Genomic DNA, 21390 nt, shown 5'->3' on the forward strand with positions numbered 1-21390 from the left:
GGACCACTCCTGTTTATTAGTCAGACAGATCTAGAACGATTAATCTACAGTAATTATGTCTAACACTAATAACTGTGTAGGGGTCCTGATTGAAGACTAATAAAACCTAATTAAGAAAGATTTCTTGCTAATTAAATCCTAATATCTATTAAAGACTAATCTAAGTATCATTTGGGCACAGAAGCTAATTTGGCAGTAAAAGCTGTTTTTAATAATGAGATCCAAGCTGATTTACAGGCAAGAGATTTTTGAAATCGTGTTAAAAATAATTGAAGCTTATGTTTTCAATACTATGTCTTCTGAAAGCCAGTTGTAAGAGGCAATCTACATAAACTGCAAGATTGTATAAAGGACACTGCTGCCACTCATGCTATACCCAGCACTCTAAAATTCCTGTGCAATTTTATTGGATTCAGAAATCTCCTTTCCAAAGATTTTCTCTGGGGGTGAACTATAAGGACTGACACCAAATTCAGTCAGGTCAGATTAATTAGCATGTAAATTTAAATCTCTTTTCTTTATTTTGTGCTCTGCCTTGATGAAGATCACAAATTAAAATATTTCAACATCACGTTAGACAATGTTGGATTTTAGTTTAATGTAAGGGAACATATAGTATATCTGCTCCTTCACATTTTCAGTGCTACCAATTAAACTGCAGACCCCTCTTTCATCCAAGGAGGGATGCGTCTCCTATCAAGAAAGTAGCAACATCTGCTTTCAAAGAAGACATCTGCTAGGGAAGTGAAGAAAGCAGAATATAAGCTGCTTAGTCAAATTGTTCATAAATAAAGGAAGAATTAATTACAGGGGATGGGGGAAGCAACAGATTAGGACCTGCATGTAATTAGCTATGCTTCAGATGCCAAAACACACTGCTTGGGAAAATATAATTAATGAGTTATTGAGAGCTCCTGATGAATTTCAGCACTGCAGAGTGATAAAGGTGTTACAATCTGCTCCAAAATGTCTACTGGGCAAAGGTCTAAGGAGTTGGTTTCTGTGCTTGCAATGAGGCATACTCTGGAGCAGAATGCTTTCCCGCTGTGCCCAAGTCCCATTAGAACTGGCAATATATATATATATATATTTGGAACCACTGCCTATGGAATATATAAGCCTGACTCTCAGCCAAAGGCAGTTTCACCAGCAAAGGTTTAGTTTTGTCCAAGTAAAACAGTATAAAAAGATTATATTTTTGGTACTTGCAGAGATTGCACAGATGAAGAATATAATGTAGTTTAATCTCTCACAAGCTAGTAATTTATTGCAGGACCAACTCAGAAGTCATAGCTACATACACTATAAAATATTTAGCACTGAGAAAAAAAGAATCAAGTTAGTACTCTCTCCTGTGCATTTCTTAGTATCTATGTCCCAGATTCTGAAAAGAAAACCACGTAGCCAGATCCTGCCCCTGCACAGAGCCCTGTTGGGGCCTGAACCTTCCACGTCTAGAATTTTATGTCCATCTTAATTTTAATTCATATCAAAATGCATTAGGGCAAAAACTGACATTTTTGAAATATTTCAGTTCACTTCACTTTTCTTGTGTCTCCAAAATGTTATTTCCTGCTCCATGTTGTGTTCCCCAAACTCCTTAAAATGTTTACAGATTACCTAGGGAAATTCATTCTAGCCTGAAATGTCATGAGTCCCACATTCAAAATTCCATGCAAAACTGCTGGTCATGGGTGTTTTGATAATTTTGGCTTGAGAGAGAATTGTCATATAGAAAGTCTCTCTCTCACACACAATGTATATATGGCTTAATTTTGCCAAACTGATTAACAATTTTGGGTACCCAACTTGCAACAAATTCAGATGGCCTGATTTTTAGTGATGGGTACCCAACTTCTGAAAATGAGTTGTCTCCAGATGTCTGAAGTTGGGCACACAAAAAATGGAGGCACTTAAAAAAATCACTAGTTGTTTTTTCAAATTTAAGACATATATTTGCATACATACAATAGACAACACCACACAAGTCCAGGTGGGTACTGCAGTATTCAGGGAAGGATATATATGCTTCTTGTTTGATCACCGGAAGTGATTAGGGATCTTATTGGGTCCTTTATATGTCAGTCAAGTAGTCACATGACTTTAAAATAGAATTCAGGGCCACCACATTGAGATATGAGTTGGAGGCTGGAATTATAATTATTATATTATAATTACAGATATGGTCTTGGATATAGAGCTCATTAAAGTCAATATAGTTTTTCTGTTTACTTCAGTGGAGTTTGGCTCTGGCCCTGTGACTATAAGGGGAATAAAAATCAAACAAATAACATGGCCAAACAATATTTAAAAGCATGCTACAGAGCAGGGGTTCCCAAACTTGGTTTGTGGCTTGTTCAGGGTAAGCCCCTGGTGGGCCACGAGACACTTTGTTTACCTGAGCATCCACGGGCACGGCCACTTGCAGCTCCCAGTGGCCGCAGTTCGCTGTTTCTACTAGCTCCAAAATCTTTGTGAGATAGACTATTCTCCCATCTGGTGTTTGGGAGCTACCAGGAAAAGCCACCACCCAGCTACAATCCCTCCATTCTGCTTTCTTTCTTTCCCAGGAAATGTGTCAATCAAAACTTTATAGAAATTAGGGAGGTTAATCACCCTCCAGCCTGCCTGGTTTCCTGCTTTCCAGCCAGCAGGTAAGCTCTCCAGCTCTGATTTAGTCCTAGATTTTCTCCAAAAAATGTGTATCCCCTCTCCTAAACAGTTCAGATAACAAAGGTCCATTGTCTCTGTAAAGGAACAACATACAGCAACTTGCTACCTTGAATGGAATTACCCACACAGTTCAAAATACTCGATTAATTTTGGTTAATGAACAAAAAAATATATTTAACTACAAACAGATAGGTTTTAAGTGAGTACAAGCAATAAGGCATTAAAGTCAGAAATGGATACAAGAATAATAAAGACAAAACACTTTCTAAACTTAAACTAGACTTGCTTTAAAGTGAAGTTCCCAGTATCATTGCTGACCAATTTTCAGGTCAGAATCTGCATCCAAATGCCATAGCTGTTTCTTTTGTCTTCTGAGGTGGAAAAAAAGAGAGATGGACAGGGGAAGATAACTTGGTGGGGGGCGGGGGTTTGCCTATCACTTTTATAGTTCAGTCACCCTTTGAAATGCATTTCCTGAGAGTGACCCTTGGATAAACTTCTTTCCAGCTGGGAGCAAGGAGACATGGGGTCTCATGAGGGAAAGTTTAATGCTGGTTTTTGCTAAAATCACCTCCTTTTCTTGCCAAAGCATGGCCACTTGATAGGTGATGGCCCATCAGTTTTGATGACACCTGCCTGGGGTGTCAACTTGCCCTTTGTCTTTGAAAACCTTTTTGGGGAACAGGTTTACCCTCTTCCCAGATTTGACTGGTAAACACACTTCAGTCATGATTTTAGCTTATGTTTATAACTTTACATATAATGTTGCTACATGCATTCTGCCATGATATTACTGACCAGCAAGTTATTCGTTTTCAAATGATGTCTCAACAAGGCATATTTTATACAAAGATTACTACCATAGTGTATAGAGTGCAAATACAGGAATGCATTCCATCACAATATGCATATCCTCTGAGAAAATGACTCAAACCTGCATCTGATGGCCCTCCTAAACACATAAGTAGGACTCACACAGAAGTTAAAAGTAAATTAAGAAGGATTTTTCATCACACCAGCCAAGAGGGAGCGGGAACTGTAGGGGCGCACCGCTTGCTCAAGCCAGGGAGAGGAAGAAGGGGCACTATTTTTAGCAGAGGAAGTAAGCTGCATTCCACCCTTCCATTCATACTACCCATTACTTTTCCCCTGGGCTCAGCCAGTCAGGGAACACAAACCAATGCTATGAAACTTAAAACTAGTCACAACCAACCTACCCATCTTAAAATGCAAACACAAAATGTAGAAATTTTCCAACATACATTTTCCTCTAAACCATTAGCAGTTTTTGTGCAAGTTTTATATTGACAAATTGTGAATGTTACCATAATTGTTCCTTTTACTCCATTTTGTTAACCTTGAACAAACAAACATACATATTGGTTGTGAATTGTTAATCCACCTTTGGTTGTTAGAGATCAGTGAATAGTATTTTCAAATTTGGGGGTCCTAATATTTTGAAACATGAATACCACCGAAATGCAGGCTACTTGACAAAAGTTGCTCTGAAGTAGCACGTTTGTAATTGTTTCATATGGTTTGTGAAACACCTACCATTTACTTTGATCTGCAAGGGATTCATGTCACATCCAGTAGTAGTTGGAGCAACCTCTCTCTATTGGGATCTTACAATTAATAAAATACAGAAATGAAATTTTAAACAACCTATGATGAAAAATACCCCGTGATTACTGCTGTACAAGCAAAACAAATGACAATAAGTTTGAACCAGTTTTATTAAACCATGAATATTTTTATGTGAAAACTGAAATTATAATGACATGGGCAGAATCCACCAATTTGTTATTTTTGTATAAAGTCCAAGAGTATGAGATAGGTACATTTTCTAAGTGCAAATATGTCACTAAATAAACCTAGCCATTGCTTAAAATAGCCACCAACCTGGCCATGGAAAATTGAATGTTTTGGCCCTTAAGAGGCTGACATACAGAGAATTATTCTTGGAGTTTCTTTTACTATGAAGCACCAACTAATAAACCAAGAGACACATGCTTCTTATCTCCTCAGTCAACTGTGACATTTTCAGCTTTCAAGTAGTGTGGCTTTTCTAGGCTTTGAGCATTGTTCTACCTGAGCAAAGACATCCAAAACTAAGGTCATGCCGGCCTTAGGAAGAATGCTGTGTTTACACAACCCATCAGCTATGTTAGGTAAACTCATTTCAATCACTACATGTCAATATGAGCCTTCTGGGAAGGCTCTCTTTTAGACATTGCCTGTCCTCCTGGTAATTTTGTTTCTGCAATATGCCGATTGTCAAATCCATCACTGACCAAAGCCATATTAGAATAAGCTGCCCTCTTCTTCAAAGACTAAGTCTAAGAATATTTCTTCCTTTATAAAGTGAGTGTGATTTGATTAAATGACTATTTTACTAACTAATAAAGAACTAAGCATCTTTCAGAACTGTAGCAGTCGCTTATCTAGAGCCAGTGAAGGACACAGGCAAAAAAGCAAATTGCCTTCTTCAACTAAACAAATGCTTTGTATTTTTCATGCTTTCCATTTCCATTAACATTCTTGGTGTTTTTCATTAGCTGATCATAAGAGAACAGATTTTAGATATGATTTTCCACCCTATAGTTTACTCTTTCTTATGCAGTAACACTTTTTGTATACATATATTGTTTTTATTTAAAGTGATTTCAAAGAAAAATTATACAGCTTCATTTCAGGGCTCTCCTTTGAAATATGATCAGCTGCAGTGGACAGAAAACTCAATCCTTCCTAAAGCTGGCAATTTTAAAGTAAAAACCAAGTGGCAGTTTGGTAGAATGCATGGGTAGTTTCAGTACTGCTCCTTGTGATGTGGTATTCACAATACCAAAGCCACCATGAGGATAAGTACTAATTGGCACCCATATTAAGTAGTCAAAATATGATTGACTGAGCATAGATGGACATTGCAATGCCCTCTCAACCCTGGATGTAATTTCCACCTTTCTACCTACATCAGGACTGAGGCATTTTGACAGAGCAGAGGAGAGAAAGCTCGGACTGTTGATGCCTAAGTTGTGAAAGCTCTGTGGGTAGGTAAAGGACATCAGCCTGAGGATAGTCAAACCAATACTTCTTAGGAGTAACTGGGCCCTAGATAGTCTAACAAATTCAGAAAATCAGGAAACCTAGGTTCTCTTTCCAGCTCTGCATACTTCTAGTGTGATATTGGGCAAGTCACTTAGCCTCAGCCTCTAAGCACTGCCATCCTCAAAATGGAACAATCACATTTACACACATCACTGGGGCAATGTGCTTAGAGATCTTTAGATGAAAGGTGCTATAGAAGCACAAAAATAAAATTAAAATACATGTGAACGTAGTACAATGCATCTTTACTTATGCCACGCACCCCCACATGCCCCTTCTTAACTAAAAGCCTGAGTGGTGCTGAATTCTCCAGTGTACAGTAACTCCTCACTTAACGTTGTAGTTATATTCCTGAAAAATGTGACTTTACATAAAACGATGTTAAGCGAATCCAATTTCCCCATAAGAATTCATGTAAATGGGGGAGATTAGGTTCCAGGGAAACAAAATTTTGCCAGACAAAAGGCATTATATACATTTTAAACAAGCAATTTAAGACAAGTACTGTACTATAGTTGGGAGGTGCCCCTGCCTTACCCTACACAGGCACAGCCCACTGGCACTGGAGAGGAGGTAGGCAAGGAGGCTGAAGGTGCTGTAGGCTAGGAGAAGCAGGTTGCACAGCAGGGGCAGCTTCTCCTACTCTGCAATCACCAGGGGTGGGGGGCTCAACCCTCAGCCCACCCACTCCCTCCTTCCCCTAAACCCTCATCCTTGACCTGCCTCTTCTCCCTCCCCCATCTCCTCCCCCTTTACTTCCCACACTGCTTCCGTGCTCCTCCCACCCCTCCCTTCTAAACGCCACAAGCCCGCTGATTGCCCTGGGCAGGAGACAGGGGAGGGAGGGAGAGTCTGCACGCCGAGTCCTTGATCCTCCCCCGTCCCTCCTGCCCCCAAAACACCACAAGCCAGCTGATTGCCACGGGCAGGAGGGTGGGCAGAGGGAGGAGGAGGCGCGCCGAGTCCTTGCTCCTCCCCCACACCTCCTGCCCGGGGCAATCAACTGGCTTGCGGCGTTCGGGAGCCTGTGCGCCGAGTCCTTACTCCTCACCCCCCCATCCTGCCCTCAAAACACCGCAAGCCAGCTGATTGCCATGGGCAGGAGGCAGGGGAGGAGGGGAAAGGTGCTGATCCGCAGGGTCTGCCGGCGGGTGGGAGGCGCTGGGGGGGGGCGTAGGGAGGCTGCCAGCTGTGGAGAAAGCAGGCAGCCAAACAACGTAAGAGTGGAGCACCGCACAACTTTAAATGAGCATTGATCATTTAATTGATCAGCAACGTAACAACGAAACAACGTTCACCAGGATGACTTAAAGTGAGGAGTTACTGAATCAGATTTTGACCTTTTGGTTTCCCTAATAAAGCCAGCTATCAATTACCCCAAGGAGCTATTATAGAATGGATGGATGGGCATAGGAAGGACCAACCAAGACTCCAGGCCTTGCACAGGAACTGAGGTGGCCATTATGTCATCTCCACAGCACCAGAAGATCCCCCTATCTAAGGACTAGATATAGATTACCTTTGTATTACCAGCACAGTGCATAGCAACCCCAACACAGGGGAGAATCTGAGGTTATATTTTTATAACAGACACTCAGAATAAATGTAATCACACTACTCTGATCTGGAAGGTATTAAAGCATGGTGCAAAATCTTCAGTTCTCCTATACTCAGCATAGGATGCAATTTAGCAGTAGTCCTTCAGTGATTACATTCAATCTGAGTATAACCCAATTTAAGTCAATGCATTCAGCCTATGGAGGAATTTGGCACTATGTGACTTCTCCCATCCCCACCCTCCATAAAGAAATCATTAAAAAGACTAAGGTTGTTTTTTTTACTCCAACTTATCTTTTCAAGAGTTCTAAATCACAAAAAGAAATTGACAAAGCCTTAACCCAACAACATTGGTTCATTTAGAATGGCTTCTTGATCATAGATACCATGACAGCATAACCATTATTTTATTGTTAGATTTTCATAGTGCCCTCAAGCACTTTTCAGATACAGAAGGTATCGGCATAGGATCTCACAACTAAAAACAGACATACAGGGATTAGTGGGAAGGGATACAACAAAAGTAGGGCACCCAAGCACCATCTTGGCCACATCTTGGTCAAACAAAGGTTTGGGGTTTTTAAATGTACTTGTCTGTGTAAGTCATCTGGGTACTTACAGATAGCACAGCAGTTTTCATCTGCCACTAATTTCACACTACTTGCACAAATAGCACCAGTATAGATGGTTCCCGGAGCATTGGCTAGGATATAAAGACCAGTACACAGTTTTTAACTTGTTTCTGGTTCAACAAAAAGTTTGCTGTCATACATTATTTCAGGACATTCTTTTCCATTACTGTTTACATTTTTCTAAATACTTGAGCCCTACCCCGTTCCTAACAGTTTACTTCGTTTTCCCATGGAATTGTGTGTGTCCAAAAGCATCTTATTTTTCATGGAAGTCCTAGCGGGAGGCAGGCAATCACACAGCCTCAGCAATTAAAATTTACAGATTAGTCTGAGTACGCCACTGACAAAAGAAAATAGAGAACTTTTTAAATCTCTGTAAAATGTAAGCACCTTCTCCTCCATGTTTCTTTTACTACTTTTCGTATTACTACACTGCATTGTGGAAAAATTATGCCCTGCTTCTGCATTCCTTATGCTCCCAAAACATCCATGATTTCATGTGCAATGCAGATTTAGGTCCTTTGTTCATTTTTATTTTATTTTATTTTTTGCATGTGCGCATAAAATGATCAGTATTCATTTAGCTTGGAAAAAATACTTAGGATAATTGTGCGTCTAGAGAAGAAAAGCTATTGTACTTCCCCTTGACGCAAAGTACTTCATGTGTATGTGAAATCTTCAATCTTCTGCCTACTTTAGATTAAATGAAGCCAAGGAAATACTTGTGTCTATAACATTTAAAGAGTAAGGTACATTTTTAAAAATGTACCATAATTTTCAGTTATGCGCTCACAATCTATAATTGATTGAAAGAAAAAAGATTGCATTTAAAGGGTCAACAGCATGCTCTGGATTCATGTTACAGCAACATCTTCTGAATGGAGACTAGAGAAGTGGAAGAAAACTAATGAAGTAGGCAACCTAAGCCTTATTAAAGACAAAATTTAAAAGGAAAGGAAGAGTATAAAGGTAGGAAAGTCATAATACCCACAGATCAGTTAAAAGCAGTGCAGATGAGATCTGAAGTATCTGATGGTGCAGAATAGGAACAGAATGAAAACACACCACTATCCCAGTCAGAATATGCTCCAATTACTTAACCAAAGGCTCTGAAGGCACTGAACAATGTTCATGCCACAACATGCAAGTTGACCCCTGGTATTTGGTCATGCAAATGAGGAATAAGGAATGTCTCGATCATTTGTTTAGAGACTATCCATGACTCCCTTAGAGAAAGGAATCTACCTGTGACCTTGAACCACAACAGTGGAAGGGGGGAAAAAAAAGATCATTGTCAAATAATCAAAAAATCATCACTGAATGCCAAGTACTGTACCTCACTAACTACCCACTTTGTCTCCCAACTCCCTGCACTGTGCAAAGTGTTACAGAAAGTAGTAGAAAATCTGTTTCAGCAGCACCTGAGCTCCACCAGTATCTAGGCCTTGTCCTCATTTCCAAAATAAACCACCAAAAAAATAAAAGGTTAATTCAAGTTAGCCATGCCATAGCTCCCCACAGTCTTTGTCTTGACATGCTAACTTGTGCAAAAACTACCAGCTTCCTCATCTTCCCTAAAATTTTAACTTTAGTTAGTTAACTAGTGTTAAAAACACATCTTTTATTTTTAAGACCCTTTCTAGTGAGCCTTCAGACTTGCATACAGCACAGGTAATCAATCTTATCCTAGGCAGAGACAAAGGTCAAACATCTTTGCTGACAGTACTAGACTTATCAACAGTTCTTGATATAGTTCCCCACAAACATGCTGATGTGTGCAAAGAGGTAGAGAATTTAAAGACAAGTTAAACTGGCTTTGTTCATTCTTTTCAGGCAGATTCCAAAAGCTCACGATGAGCAACTGTTCCTGCTCCCTGAAAGCTCACATATTCAGGTTCCCACAAGTTTTGATCATATCCCCTCTCCTATTCAACATCTATGCCAGAATCTAGAGGAAATCATATTGTGCCATGGGATCAAATGTCAACATGTCAATAACGCTGAGTTTTAGGTTGTAAAAAGCAGCAGACAATGACGTTCATTAAATTTGATTTTTAGCTTGATGATGTCTCTTTAATTGCCAAAGAATTAACACCTAGACAAAGTTTCTTAGCACCACATTGCCCAAGCAGGGGAGTTAATCCTGTTCATGTGTGCAACTGTCACTATAGAAAAGGAGAGAAGATATATTGAGAAGATTTGAAAACATTTCACCGTGCCATGGGCTGAAAAAATTCCCTTCCTACCTCCTCCCTAAGTAAATCAGCAGGCATATAGCATGTTTTGTGGCTGGAGCAGCAGCAAGAGTGCACACACACAAATTTACATGTTGTGTCCCTGTTTTGTAGGCAAAGCGATAACACTTCAGGACCAGTTCGGCCTTCCGTCACACTGGTGTAACTCCTCTGAAGCCAATGTAGTTACATCAGGATTCTATATATTATTTGTATTACCATAGTGCCTAGGAGCCCTAGTCAATAACTAGGAGCCCATTGTGCTGGCTGCTATACAAAACACAGAACCAACAAACAGTCCCTGCCCCAATCAGCTCACAATTTAACTACAAGACAAGAGACAACAGATAGATACAGACAGACGGGGGAGTCTAAGGAAACAGAGAGACAATATTGAGCAGCATGATAAGCACACCAGCATCCTAATTTAAGTTTTTTGTAGGCATCACAGCAAAGGAGAGTTTTAAAGGGGGATTTGAAAGAGAACAACAAGTAGTTTGGAGGGAGCTCTTCCAAAGCATGAAGGGCAGCTTTTACAACTTACAGAACAGTACAAATGTTAGCTAAAATAATCTTCCCATGGTATGGAGAAAATGAAGCACAGAAGACCTGATTCTCCTCTGCTCTGCTCCTTATGCAATCATGTACAGCTGTACACAGTGGGTGTAAAATGCTACCAGATCAGAATGGCAGCGTTTTACTCCTACTTTAATGACTATGCAAAGTGCAAGAACTTAAGGAACAAGGCCCCCAGAGCATATGTGGCTTGCCCAAGGTCACGCAGCAAGTCAGTGACAGAATTGAGATGAGTTCCCCACTCCTGGTGCTCTGCTAAGCAAAAGAATATGCTCCCTCAAGGGCTGCAGTCCCCAGAACCTTTAATCTGGAACTTTTCCCCAGCACTTCTGAAAGAAAAAAAATTAAGCAGCCTTGCTGTAGGAAGGGGATGAAACTTTTTTATGATCATTAGTCTGATCCCCACAGGCCTGTTTATACTGTAGCTTTTCCCTCTTCAGTCAGAGGAAACAATAAAATAGTATTTTAGAGTTTGGCAAATACCTAATAACTTCCTGGGACACACAATATACAGTACATGAACTGAGAAAAGCTTTTGATCATTATCTTGGGAACTACACAACATAACAGAGCATGAAGTTTACTCTTACGCGAGCCATTTCCTGACACAACTGTTCCAAGAGCTCAGCATCTATTCGCTGGGATAATTGTGACAGCTGGATACTGTACTAACATATATTATAAATATATTTATTACAGTCATATATAGTCTTCATTTTCCTTTACCCAAAGAGGTAATTTAGGAATCTCAAGGAAAGAGTAATTTAGTTCTCTGGATGCCCCACCATGAAAAGGTATTACACTTACAATACAAAGACTTCATTTAATCGAGTATAAAGATCAAATTAAAGAGGGGAGTAGTCACTCAGGAGGCTAGACAACCTTCTAAATTTGGTTATTTGTATTATTAAACTGCTTAAAGACATATGGACAGACTTCTATAAGCAGCCTATTAGTTCATTCTTACCTCTCCTGTGCCATCTAGTGTTTTCAAGCTGTTACTGAGAATTTAACACTGGTAAGGATTCAGCTGACCATTCAGCCTTCCTGTACAGTCAAGGATGGGCAAACAAACAAACAAACTAAAAAAAGAGGGGAGTCAAAGTAATGAAAGAGTTGAAAATGAACAGTAGTTTACATAAACAACATAAAGGGAAGGGTTTACACTTTAAATAGGAAACTCTGGTACACACATATTGAGACACTGCATAATAAAACCAAGAAGTCTCATCAGAGTTCTGTGCAGCACAATGCAAGTAGAATTCAGAGCCCAGCCTACACATCTGTTTGGGAAAAGGCAGAGACACAGCGAGGACTCAAACACAACTATCTTCCCATATTTATGTTTCTACATTTTTGCCCAACTTGTATTTTGGGCTTGGGTACCTCATCTTGTCAAAATAAACACTAATAGCCATGGCTGCAGCACCTACTGCATACATCATTCCCCAGAACTAACCCTACTGTCCTGTGGATACAGCCTATCAGCCCTTTAGCTAAAAGCATGTGATGTTCCCATAGTGCATCGTTAGGGAACCCTTCTTTCCGTCAAGCTGCAGGTTGCTTGACATACCAATATGTGGAAACTGGCTGTTAATTTTGTTGTTGAAATTCCTGACACAAGTAGTGACCCAAAAAATAAACCCACGGCTGTTTTGACATGCTAGACTGTGGGTATATACAGATACTCTCACTGCAAGGCTCAGTATTGTTCAAGTGTAAAACAAAGCTCCCCGCCTTCATAGTGACAAAGAAGCAGCAAGTTTTATCAAGAGCTGTAAGAGTGTGGAAAACCACCTACCAAGCAAGTCTGTTTTTTGTCTAAAATTTAAGAAATGCTTCAAGTTCACAAGCCAGTGGTGAATTCTGGAAGGTAGAAGAATAAAGCTACCCACTTGGGAAGAAGATCACAGATACAATGTTGACAAGCTCTCATGAGTTTATTATGAACACAGCATGTTGAAAAGCAGGATTTCTATCCCATGGGAAATTGGATATTGTTCCAGATCAGGATGAAAAGTTGAAATATCAATTTTCTTTTTTCAGAATAGAAAGTTCCAAAACATTTAGATTCAGAAATGTGACATTCTCAAATGTCTGATCAAAACAGTGACATTCTTGAATCAAAATGTTTTGTTGCAGTTTGTTCACATTTTCTTTCAGCTCAGTTCAACATTAATCTGTCTGCACTTGACCTGCTGCAGTGCATGAAGGGAGTTGTAATTCAGACAATAGTAGTCTGGGTAGGGAGCCTGGCCCATAGAGGAGAATGGGAGCATGAAGCATCCGAATATAATTCCCATGAGGCACTGTGGCAGCTCCCAGGCAGACACAGATTAAATGTCAAACCAAGCCAAATCAAAACATTTCCGTTCAACAAACCAAAAGGTTTCCATTCAGGTTCATCTGACCCAAAATAAAATATTTCATTTTTGATTTTCCTAACAGAAAATCAAAAACCATTTGGCAAAATCAAAAAGACATTAACAGAAAACTCCTGTCCAGCTCAAGCACAAGTCTCATATCTGATGGTTTTCTTAAAACCCCTGCTACTGCAAGCATATAATTACATAAGAATCTGATCTTTCACTTTAAAAAAATATGTTCTTAGCCCTCATGGCTGCAGAAAAAAAAACCCTGAAAACATTGTTCAAATATACCCTAAAAACTCAGGAAACAGGAGGCAAATAAAAACAACCCAACACTTATTTCTTTCACATCATTATTTTCATTATTTTGGGGATTTAGGGGAGGTCAGGTTTGACACTGCACCCCATATTCTTCACAGTGATATTATTATGATATGATTATAGCATAATTATGATGCATTTTGTGCAAGACAGGTCATGTAGGATGTCATTGGAAAAGTTAGGATAATCATATTCAGCCAATCATATTTGTATGCATGTATCATTTTTGTATCTGAAATTATAAATATTGACTAGGGATCTGTATTTCAAATGGGCTTACTCTGGAAAATACCCAAAGCAAGCTTTTCAGATACAACAATAAAGAAGCCAGACAGTGTCGATGGCTCATCAGCAAAGACAATGGACCCTGGAAGAACTTAACCTTCCTGTAAATGTTCCAGACAGCCTCTAAGTAATGGCTGCTATGACTCAGCAAGGTATGCCAGGGCATGTAACCAGGCCACATGACTTTGGACTCCATCTTGGGATGTCTGTATTTTTCCACAAACTGGTCTGGGAATGAAGTTTAAAACAAAGGGTTCCCGCAATATGCTAAAGAAGGGGTTCTCAAACTGGGGGTCAGGACCGCTCAGGGGGTCACAAGGTTATTACATGGGGGGGTCACAAGCTGTCAGCCTCCACCCCAAACCCCATTTTGCCTCCAGCATTTATAATGGTGTTAAATATATTAAAAAGTGTTTCAGTTTATAAGGGGGGGGTCATACTCAGAGGCTTGCTATGTGAAAGGGGTCACCAGTACAAAAGTGTCAGAACCACTGTGCTAAAGCTATATAAGGCAGGGGGTGACATCATCTGTTGTTCTTCACTCCCCACACCAGAGGACTCCTGAAAACACCTGAGGAACAAAGAACTAGGGGAAGTGCTGGACCCAGGCTAAAGGGATTTCTAGCCTGTGTATGAAATGCAGCTTGTGCCTTAAGAATCTGAAAGCCTGTTTGTACCATCACTCAGTGTGAGAATTTATATCCAATCTATCTAGTATGCTAAGATTAGTTTGCATTTTTGTTTACTTGCTAGGTAATCTGCTTTGATATGTTTGTTATCCCTTATAATCACTTAAAATCTATCTTTTGTAGTTAATAAACTTGTTTTATGTTTTCATTTAAACCAAGTGTGCCTTTAAGTGAAGTGTCTGGGGGGAAATCTCAGCTTGGTTTCGCACAGGCTTGTTGCATTTCCTCTCCACCTTGAGGGGGGAGGCGAACTGGATAATAAATTCATACTGGTTGGGGTTTGGACCAGGGCAGGATGGTATAGCTCTGGGGTCTTAGGCTAGGAAGCTGGTGATTATTTTGACTGTAGCCTCTCTATTGTTGGTTTATGCAGTGACTGGTCCAAGAGCCTGCATGTAACTACCTGTTTGAATGCTGGAGGAAGTGTAGGACTGGGAGTGGGTCTGCAGCTTGTCACAGCAGCACAGTGTGAGAGAGAGTCCAGGCTGGTGGGTCAGAGGGCTCAGTGTTACCTCAGTTCCAGGTGGCACCCCAGGGAGAACCAGTCATGGTCAGGATTTTTGAGTTCTTGGGGTTGGCAATACTGAAATAATACTGCATTCTATCTCAAACCTATCAAAGTCTTGTCTATACTAGGATATTTTTGCTAAAATTTCCCATGGTTCCTAGCACCATTTCATTTCCACCAGTACAAGCAACAGTGGAAACTCTAGTCAGTCATTGATATTTAAGCACCATGTCCTCTAACCTTGCTCAGAGAGAAGACATCAACCATTTGAAGCTTTCCTCTACTAGCTCTCCCAACTTTGCTACCAACTAATGAATCTGAAATGCAGGTAGCAATCATGGGAAATTTTGAAAGACTATCAGGAATTTTTTGATAACTTTTGCCTTCAAGAAATTGAAACAGATGGTTTTTTTAAGGAGACATATGGTTTCAATGAAATTTTCATCAAGAGGGTTTCTCAAGTCCAGGATGAAATTTCTGATCAAAACCAAGAGAACACTGCCCAGAATAACCAAGAGTCGAGTGGTTAGGCCACTCACCTGGAATGTGGGAGACCCAGATTCTAGTCCCTGCTTAGAAGCAGAGTGTCTGGGTACCAATATATCTGACTATAAGTGCCTTAATCACCAGCCTATGGAGTCAGTCTTTCTCTAGCCCAATTCACGATGGAACAGCTCTACAACAGGGGAAACTGAGAGAGACTGTGATTTGAGCAGAAATTTGAACCTGGGTCTCCCACATGAGTGGCACAACCACAAGACTATTGGCAGAATTGCAAAGGCTCTCAATATTTGCAAAAAGATCTCTTTTTTGTCCCAAAGTGGAATGAAAACAAATGTCAAAACCCCAAAATTGTTCAAAACACAGAATTCTTGCTGCCTGGCTAGCCCTAAAAAATTGGCAAACATTTTCCTCAAGTAGACATAGAGTGACCAGACAGCAAGTGTGAAAAATCAGGACGGGTTAGGGGGTAATAGGAGCTTATATAAGAAAAAGACCCAAAAATCAGGACTATCCCTATAAAATCGGGACATCTAGTCACCCTAAGTAGACAAGGCCCTAGGATACTCTCATTCTCCAGATAGAGACTTAGCCTTGTCTATGGGGCCCACAGAAACAGTGATTGCACCTCACTAGCCAACTGTGCTTCAATTCTGCTCTTGCTAGGAAACAGCTAGCATATTTTCCATGGCTATTGTGAACAGAGCCTAACCGTGCTAGTCACTAATTTACAAACCATTCTGTTGATTTGGTAAGGGCTAACGCTGGAGAACTTGTCTATAGCAAGGATTTGTAGATTTGTTTACAGCATGGCGAGACTGTCTACAGTACAGTACAAAAAACTGACTAAGCCCAGATGGCTGCTTTTGCTGACCAGAATAAAGAGGGCCTATGTTGCATATATATCCGCAACTCTGATTTTAGAGTATATTGTAGCAACTATCATATTGGGGGACCCATTTATACAATGTTGTCTTCTGACCGTTAAAAGACAATTTGATCTTTCAGCTTGGATGGGATGAATCATGCTGCAGCCTGAGGTTGAGATTTTCAAAGTCCAAGAGATTTAGCCACAGTTTGCATTCACATGAATGGAAGCTGTGCAGCTTGAATATCTCAACTATGGTCTTCAGAGCCTTGTCTATAAAGACAGTTTTTTGGGACAACTTCCCCTGTTGAGGAGCTTTCCCCAAATTGACCATTGTTACACAGTGAACCAGGGTTGATGCATGGTTCAGGAATACAGTTAAAACACGGTTTAGTCCTATCCATACTGGAAGACAAAATAGTCATTTAAGAGTTATAGCCTGTTTCCCTAACAAGATTCCAGTGTAGATGGAATCTTTCAGTACCTGATTTGGGGTTTGGTTTTTTTCCAGTTTTACTGGGTAGATGGAAGTGAGCTTTTGAGCTTTTCTAGAGAGTTCAGCATCTGATCGATTCACTGTTCCTCTCATTCCTTCAGTTTGTGTCAATTTTTCAGGTCAGCAACATTTTCTTCTGTGCCTCTGCTGTGCTTAGATTTAGTCTTATAGCTAGATATAAACAGATATGAAATAGTAATTACGAAAAGTTACCAAGGGGACTGAGTACCCGCATCTCAATCACTTCAGTGCAAGCGGCTGGGAGTTTTAGCACCTCTAATAATCAACAAAAGCACATGTATGTTAAGGCTTCTCTTCATTGCAAAGAACTCAGCATGACTCCTGACTCCAGTCTCACCCACACAAAAATCCTTAACATGAGTGTGGGGGTGCTTCTTTTATCAGCTGGCCTGTGGGGGGATGCAGAGTGGTTCAGTTTACTGCAGTGCAAAGCAACATATGCGCCCCATATATCTTAGTGTGACACCATGCCAGTGTGGACGTGCGCAGCTCAACTGTTATTCACAATGTGGCCCCTCATTCGAGCAAGGTTCTAGTGTCTCTCTGCAAAAATGAAAGCAAATTATTTTCAGTTGTTCCAGAGAGAGCTTGGCACTTAGCTGCAGTCTGTGTCTTAAGGACAGAATTTTAGAATACGAGTTGCATACAAGACCAGACACAGGGATGTGGTTATTTGGCTGGCATTCCACATCATGTTAGTCCCTTTTATGCCCTATATAATTTACAGCGTTAGCACAGGAGAGTGAGTTTCTGTTGTATGAATTATGTGGAAAAAAGAGTTTTCAGGGGTGATATGAAAGCAAAGAGAGAAGTAAACATGGCATATAAGATCAGGGACGACAATCCGGCATAGGGGTTAGCACGGGAAAAGGAACAGAAGCATATTTAGAAGAAGGGAACCAAAGTTGCATGAAGCAAAGTAGAACTGCCAGAGCACAGAGCCTAAAGAGGAGAGTGCAAGTGATTAGCAACTGTTATTGTTACAGCATCCAAAATTATACTGGATGTTTCACAGAAACATGAAAGGGGACAAGGCCCTTTGGGGCTAACACTGGGCTGCTTAGATGAGTTTTAGCGATTATTATAGCTGGAAGGTGGAGGTGGTAATATTTCTCAGCCCCTAAATCTCTGAAATTTCAAACAATTTCCTATTCAACATCAGAATAAAAATGAGACCTTTTAATTTTTTTTCCCCACACATAAAACAGGGAGTAGGGAAGAGAGAACAAGAGACCCCAGATTAGCTAATAGCCTGATGGTTAGGGCACTACCACCTGGGTTGTGGGACAGCCAGGTTCAGGACCCTAGTCTGAATCAGGCAGAGTGATTATGACACACACCTGAGATAGGAGACCCAGATTCAAGTACCTCATCTTCATCAGGGATCAGAAGGTGAGTGCCCTAATCACAGGGCTATTGGCTATTCTGGTGTGTGTGTGTGTGTGTGTCTCTCTCTCTCTCTATTCCAAGCCAAACCACACAGAGCCTTCCTGAAAAAAGTTGTAAAAAAAACTGTCAAGTTTCCACAAAAAGTTTCAACTTTGAGGAATCAGCATTTTCCAACCAAAAAAGTTGCACAAAAAAATTCCTGACCAGTCCTAGTGATGCTCTGTAGGCAGGAGAGCTATGCTGAGCTTTAAAGGCAAGGAGTATGAATTTCATGTGGAAGGAGAAGTGGAGGCAGCACAGAGACTAATACAAGATGAGATGAAAGATACTATAAATCAGCAAAGAACTGTAGAAGTGGCTATCTTTCATGACTATTCATTCACCTTTCAGCAGAGTGACTTGATAGTAAATACATTTATAGAAGTACAAATCAGTATTGTAGCTCTTTTGGCTGACCTCACCCCACTGTCTTCCATTAGAAAAATTGCTACTTCACTACTCCAGTCACAATAGTTTAGCCACACAAGTATGCTCTATTGCTATTGAGCTAACACCCAAGATAATTACCGTGCCCACACATTTCCCCATCTGCAATATTTAACAGAAACAGTAACATTCCATAATTGCTTACAGGTGTCAGGCCTGTGTGTACACTACTTTTGCATTGACTGTAATATTAAGCAAGCATGCAGCAACTGTAAGATAGATATACAAGGCCAGACCATTCTTCCTTTGCATTGCTCTGAATAGGCTGTTAATTTTAAGAAAACCTGTAAAGATACTAGGTCTTTAAGGAACAAATCCCAACCCAGCCTCCGTGGACATCTATTCTTCAACACTAAATGGAATCTGTTGGAATGGAACAGCATGCAGCAAACTCATGAAGTTGTCTGCACCCTTTGTGCACTGAAGAGCTGTGCTCTATGAAAAATCACCTATCCCAGCATGTGGAGGTGTATGGAGAAGGGGTGAGTTCAAGGCCAGTGGATCCACTGGCTGACTTCCAACACAGAGCTGGAACACAGGCAAATCAGAGACTGCGAGTGTGAGATGGGTGAGGAACGGGGAGAATGCAATCCCTTCCCCCATGAGTACTGCAAGAACCCTCTTGCCTGGTGCCTGAGTATTTGGGCTCAGCACAGGGACCAGGAATGAGTCCCAAATAATTCTGGACCTGTGTTTCTGAAGTTTCAGCACAAAGTGGGGGGTCGATCTCATTAACCCAGCAAGTATTCAAATACATCAAAGGCCTTTAAGGAGATGAAAATAAGTCTGGATTGAATCTGTACTAAGATGTATGAATGCTGTCGGGACAGATGAGCTGTGCAGATCTTCAGAGACTCTCTCCTTATGCTCTATAGTGCTGTAACAGCAGAGCAACGTGATAGCTCTTTATAATTGCAGCTCCTATATGAGGATTGGAGGAGGAGGCAGAAAGCAACTCTCGACTGTGTAGGGTGTGAGAGGGAGAAATCATCATTGAATAAACTGTTAAACTTGAATATTGTTTGTTCTCACCTTAAATTTTTTGTGAGAATGAGAGTTCCTGCAAGTGGAAAACTGCTATTCCAGTTTTCCAGAACCCACCACTTCTCCATACTTTGCACACTGTGAAAAGATGTTTTCCCTGGTGAAAATTGCAAAAATAATCACACTCGGTCTAACTTTCGAGCAATTAGTTCCGCTACCTGCTTGTTCATTTTACAATCCACTTGTAGCTCATTTGGAAAACATATTCTTGCCATCAAAATTTCTTGGACTGTTGAAATGTTTTGCTGAAAGGCTGTACTGCATTCACAGGCAAGAGACGTGAAGTAGCAATTTTATTAATGCAAGATAGTGGTATGAGGTCAATCAAAAAGGTCACTCTGCTGTAAGGAGAACAAATAGACTACTGGTGATTTACAGTGTCTTTGATCTAGCCTTGTATTGGTCTCTATACTGCCTCCATATCTCCTTCCACATGAAATTCATACACCTAGCCCTTGCTTTTAAAGCTCATCTTAACTCTCCTGCCCACATATCATCACTAAAGCTCATCAGGAAATTTACAAAAAATGTTTTTGTCAGAAAATGCTGATTTGTCAGAGTTGAAACTTTCTGTAGAAATAACAGTTTTGACAAAACTTTTGTTAGGAAGGCTCCTCATGTCCAGCACAGATTTGTTCTTGGTAATATTCCTGGAATAAAATAGGCTTAGGTTGTGCACTGTGGTTGCTTTGCCCTAATTACAATATAAAAGTATTCACTCTGTCTCATGCATTCTGCATTCGTTTTATGTTCTCATTTTCTTTCTTTCAAAGTGGTACATGCAAGATTCCTACTATGTGGAGTGATTCCTATCTAAAAGGAAGCAATTTTTATCTCCCTGCAATATTACATTCTAGGATTCAGAAAATATTATGTCATCACTGGCATAGCAAAGCCCCTGCCTGGGGCACCTTCAGCATCAGGTTGAGGCATAACCAGTGCACCTACCTCAGTTTCTGCTTCAATTCTTTACAGAATTAGTCTAAACGTTATTTTTACATATACATAGCCCTTGTGGGGCTAATGGATTACAAAAGAAAGCCATGTGCAAATAAGTAATAAATTAAGTCTTCAGTAGACTATCAACCTACAACTCTGGCATCTCTCACGACACAGCTCCTGGCAGCTCCAGCATCTCCTACCATTCTCATCTCTCACCACTTTCTGACCCTCTGCAGCTTTCCCTCAGGCAACTCTCTGCAGCTCCTTCTCTCTCTGGCCCCTGTACTCAGGAAACTCCCACCTGCCACAACTCTCACTCCCAGGCAGCCCTCACCTACCTACCCTTTTACAGATTGATTCCATCTGCGTTCTAAGGCAGCTCTGACTCTCTCCTTTAGGTCCAGGTGCCCTCTTTTAAGCCTAACTGGGATCAGCTGACAAGTCATAGGTGCATTGGTCTCTTTCCTTTCCTCTAGGCTAGGAGATCTGCCTGGCACCAGTCTTCCTCGATCCCTGGCCTAGCCAGCTTTCCTCAAGAGACTCACATCTCTCTCTCTCTGCCTGCACCTGCTCATTCCTTCCTTTTCCTCCAAATTGAGCAGGACTCTTCTTTTTAGCTCCTCCTTGGAAGCCTGTTTCTTGCTCCAGCTGCCTTAATTTGTTCTAATTAACCCTTCCCTGCCTTGCATGG

The 21390-nt window shown here is 40.7% G+C and overlaps 1 long non-coding RNA gene across 2 annotated transcripts in view; it reads right to left on the bottom strand.

The window, feature by feature from the left end:
* LOC123371595 overlaps nt 1–20920 on the bottom strand; it is a 30769-nt gene extending 9849 nt beyond the window's left edge. The window contains exon 1 of one of the 2 annotated variants that reach the window (XR_006579860.1): nt 20849–20920. This is a non-coding gene — a long non-coding RNA (uncharacterized LOC123371595). Of the gene's footprint in view, nt 1–4227; nt 4299–20848 lie in introns of those variants that run through there. The other variant, XR_006579861.1, reaches the window with a different exon arrangement.
* Nucleotides 20921–21390: the final 470 nt, after the last annotated feature.

This window comes from Mauremys mutica, chromosome 5 (assembly GCF_020497125.1).
Source record: "Mauremys mutica isolate MM-2020 ecotype Southern chromosome 5, ASM2049712v1, whole genome shotgun sequence".
Classification (NCBI taxonomy): Eukaryota; Metazoa; Chordata; order Testudines; family Geoemydidae; genus Mauremys; species Mauremys mutica.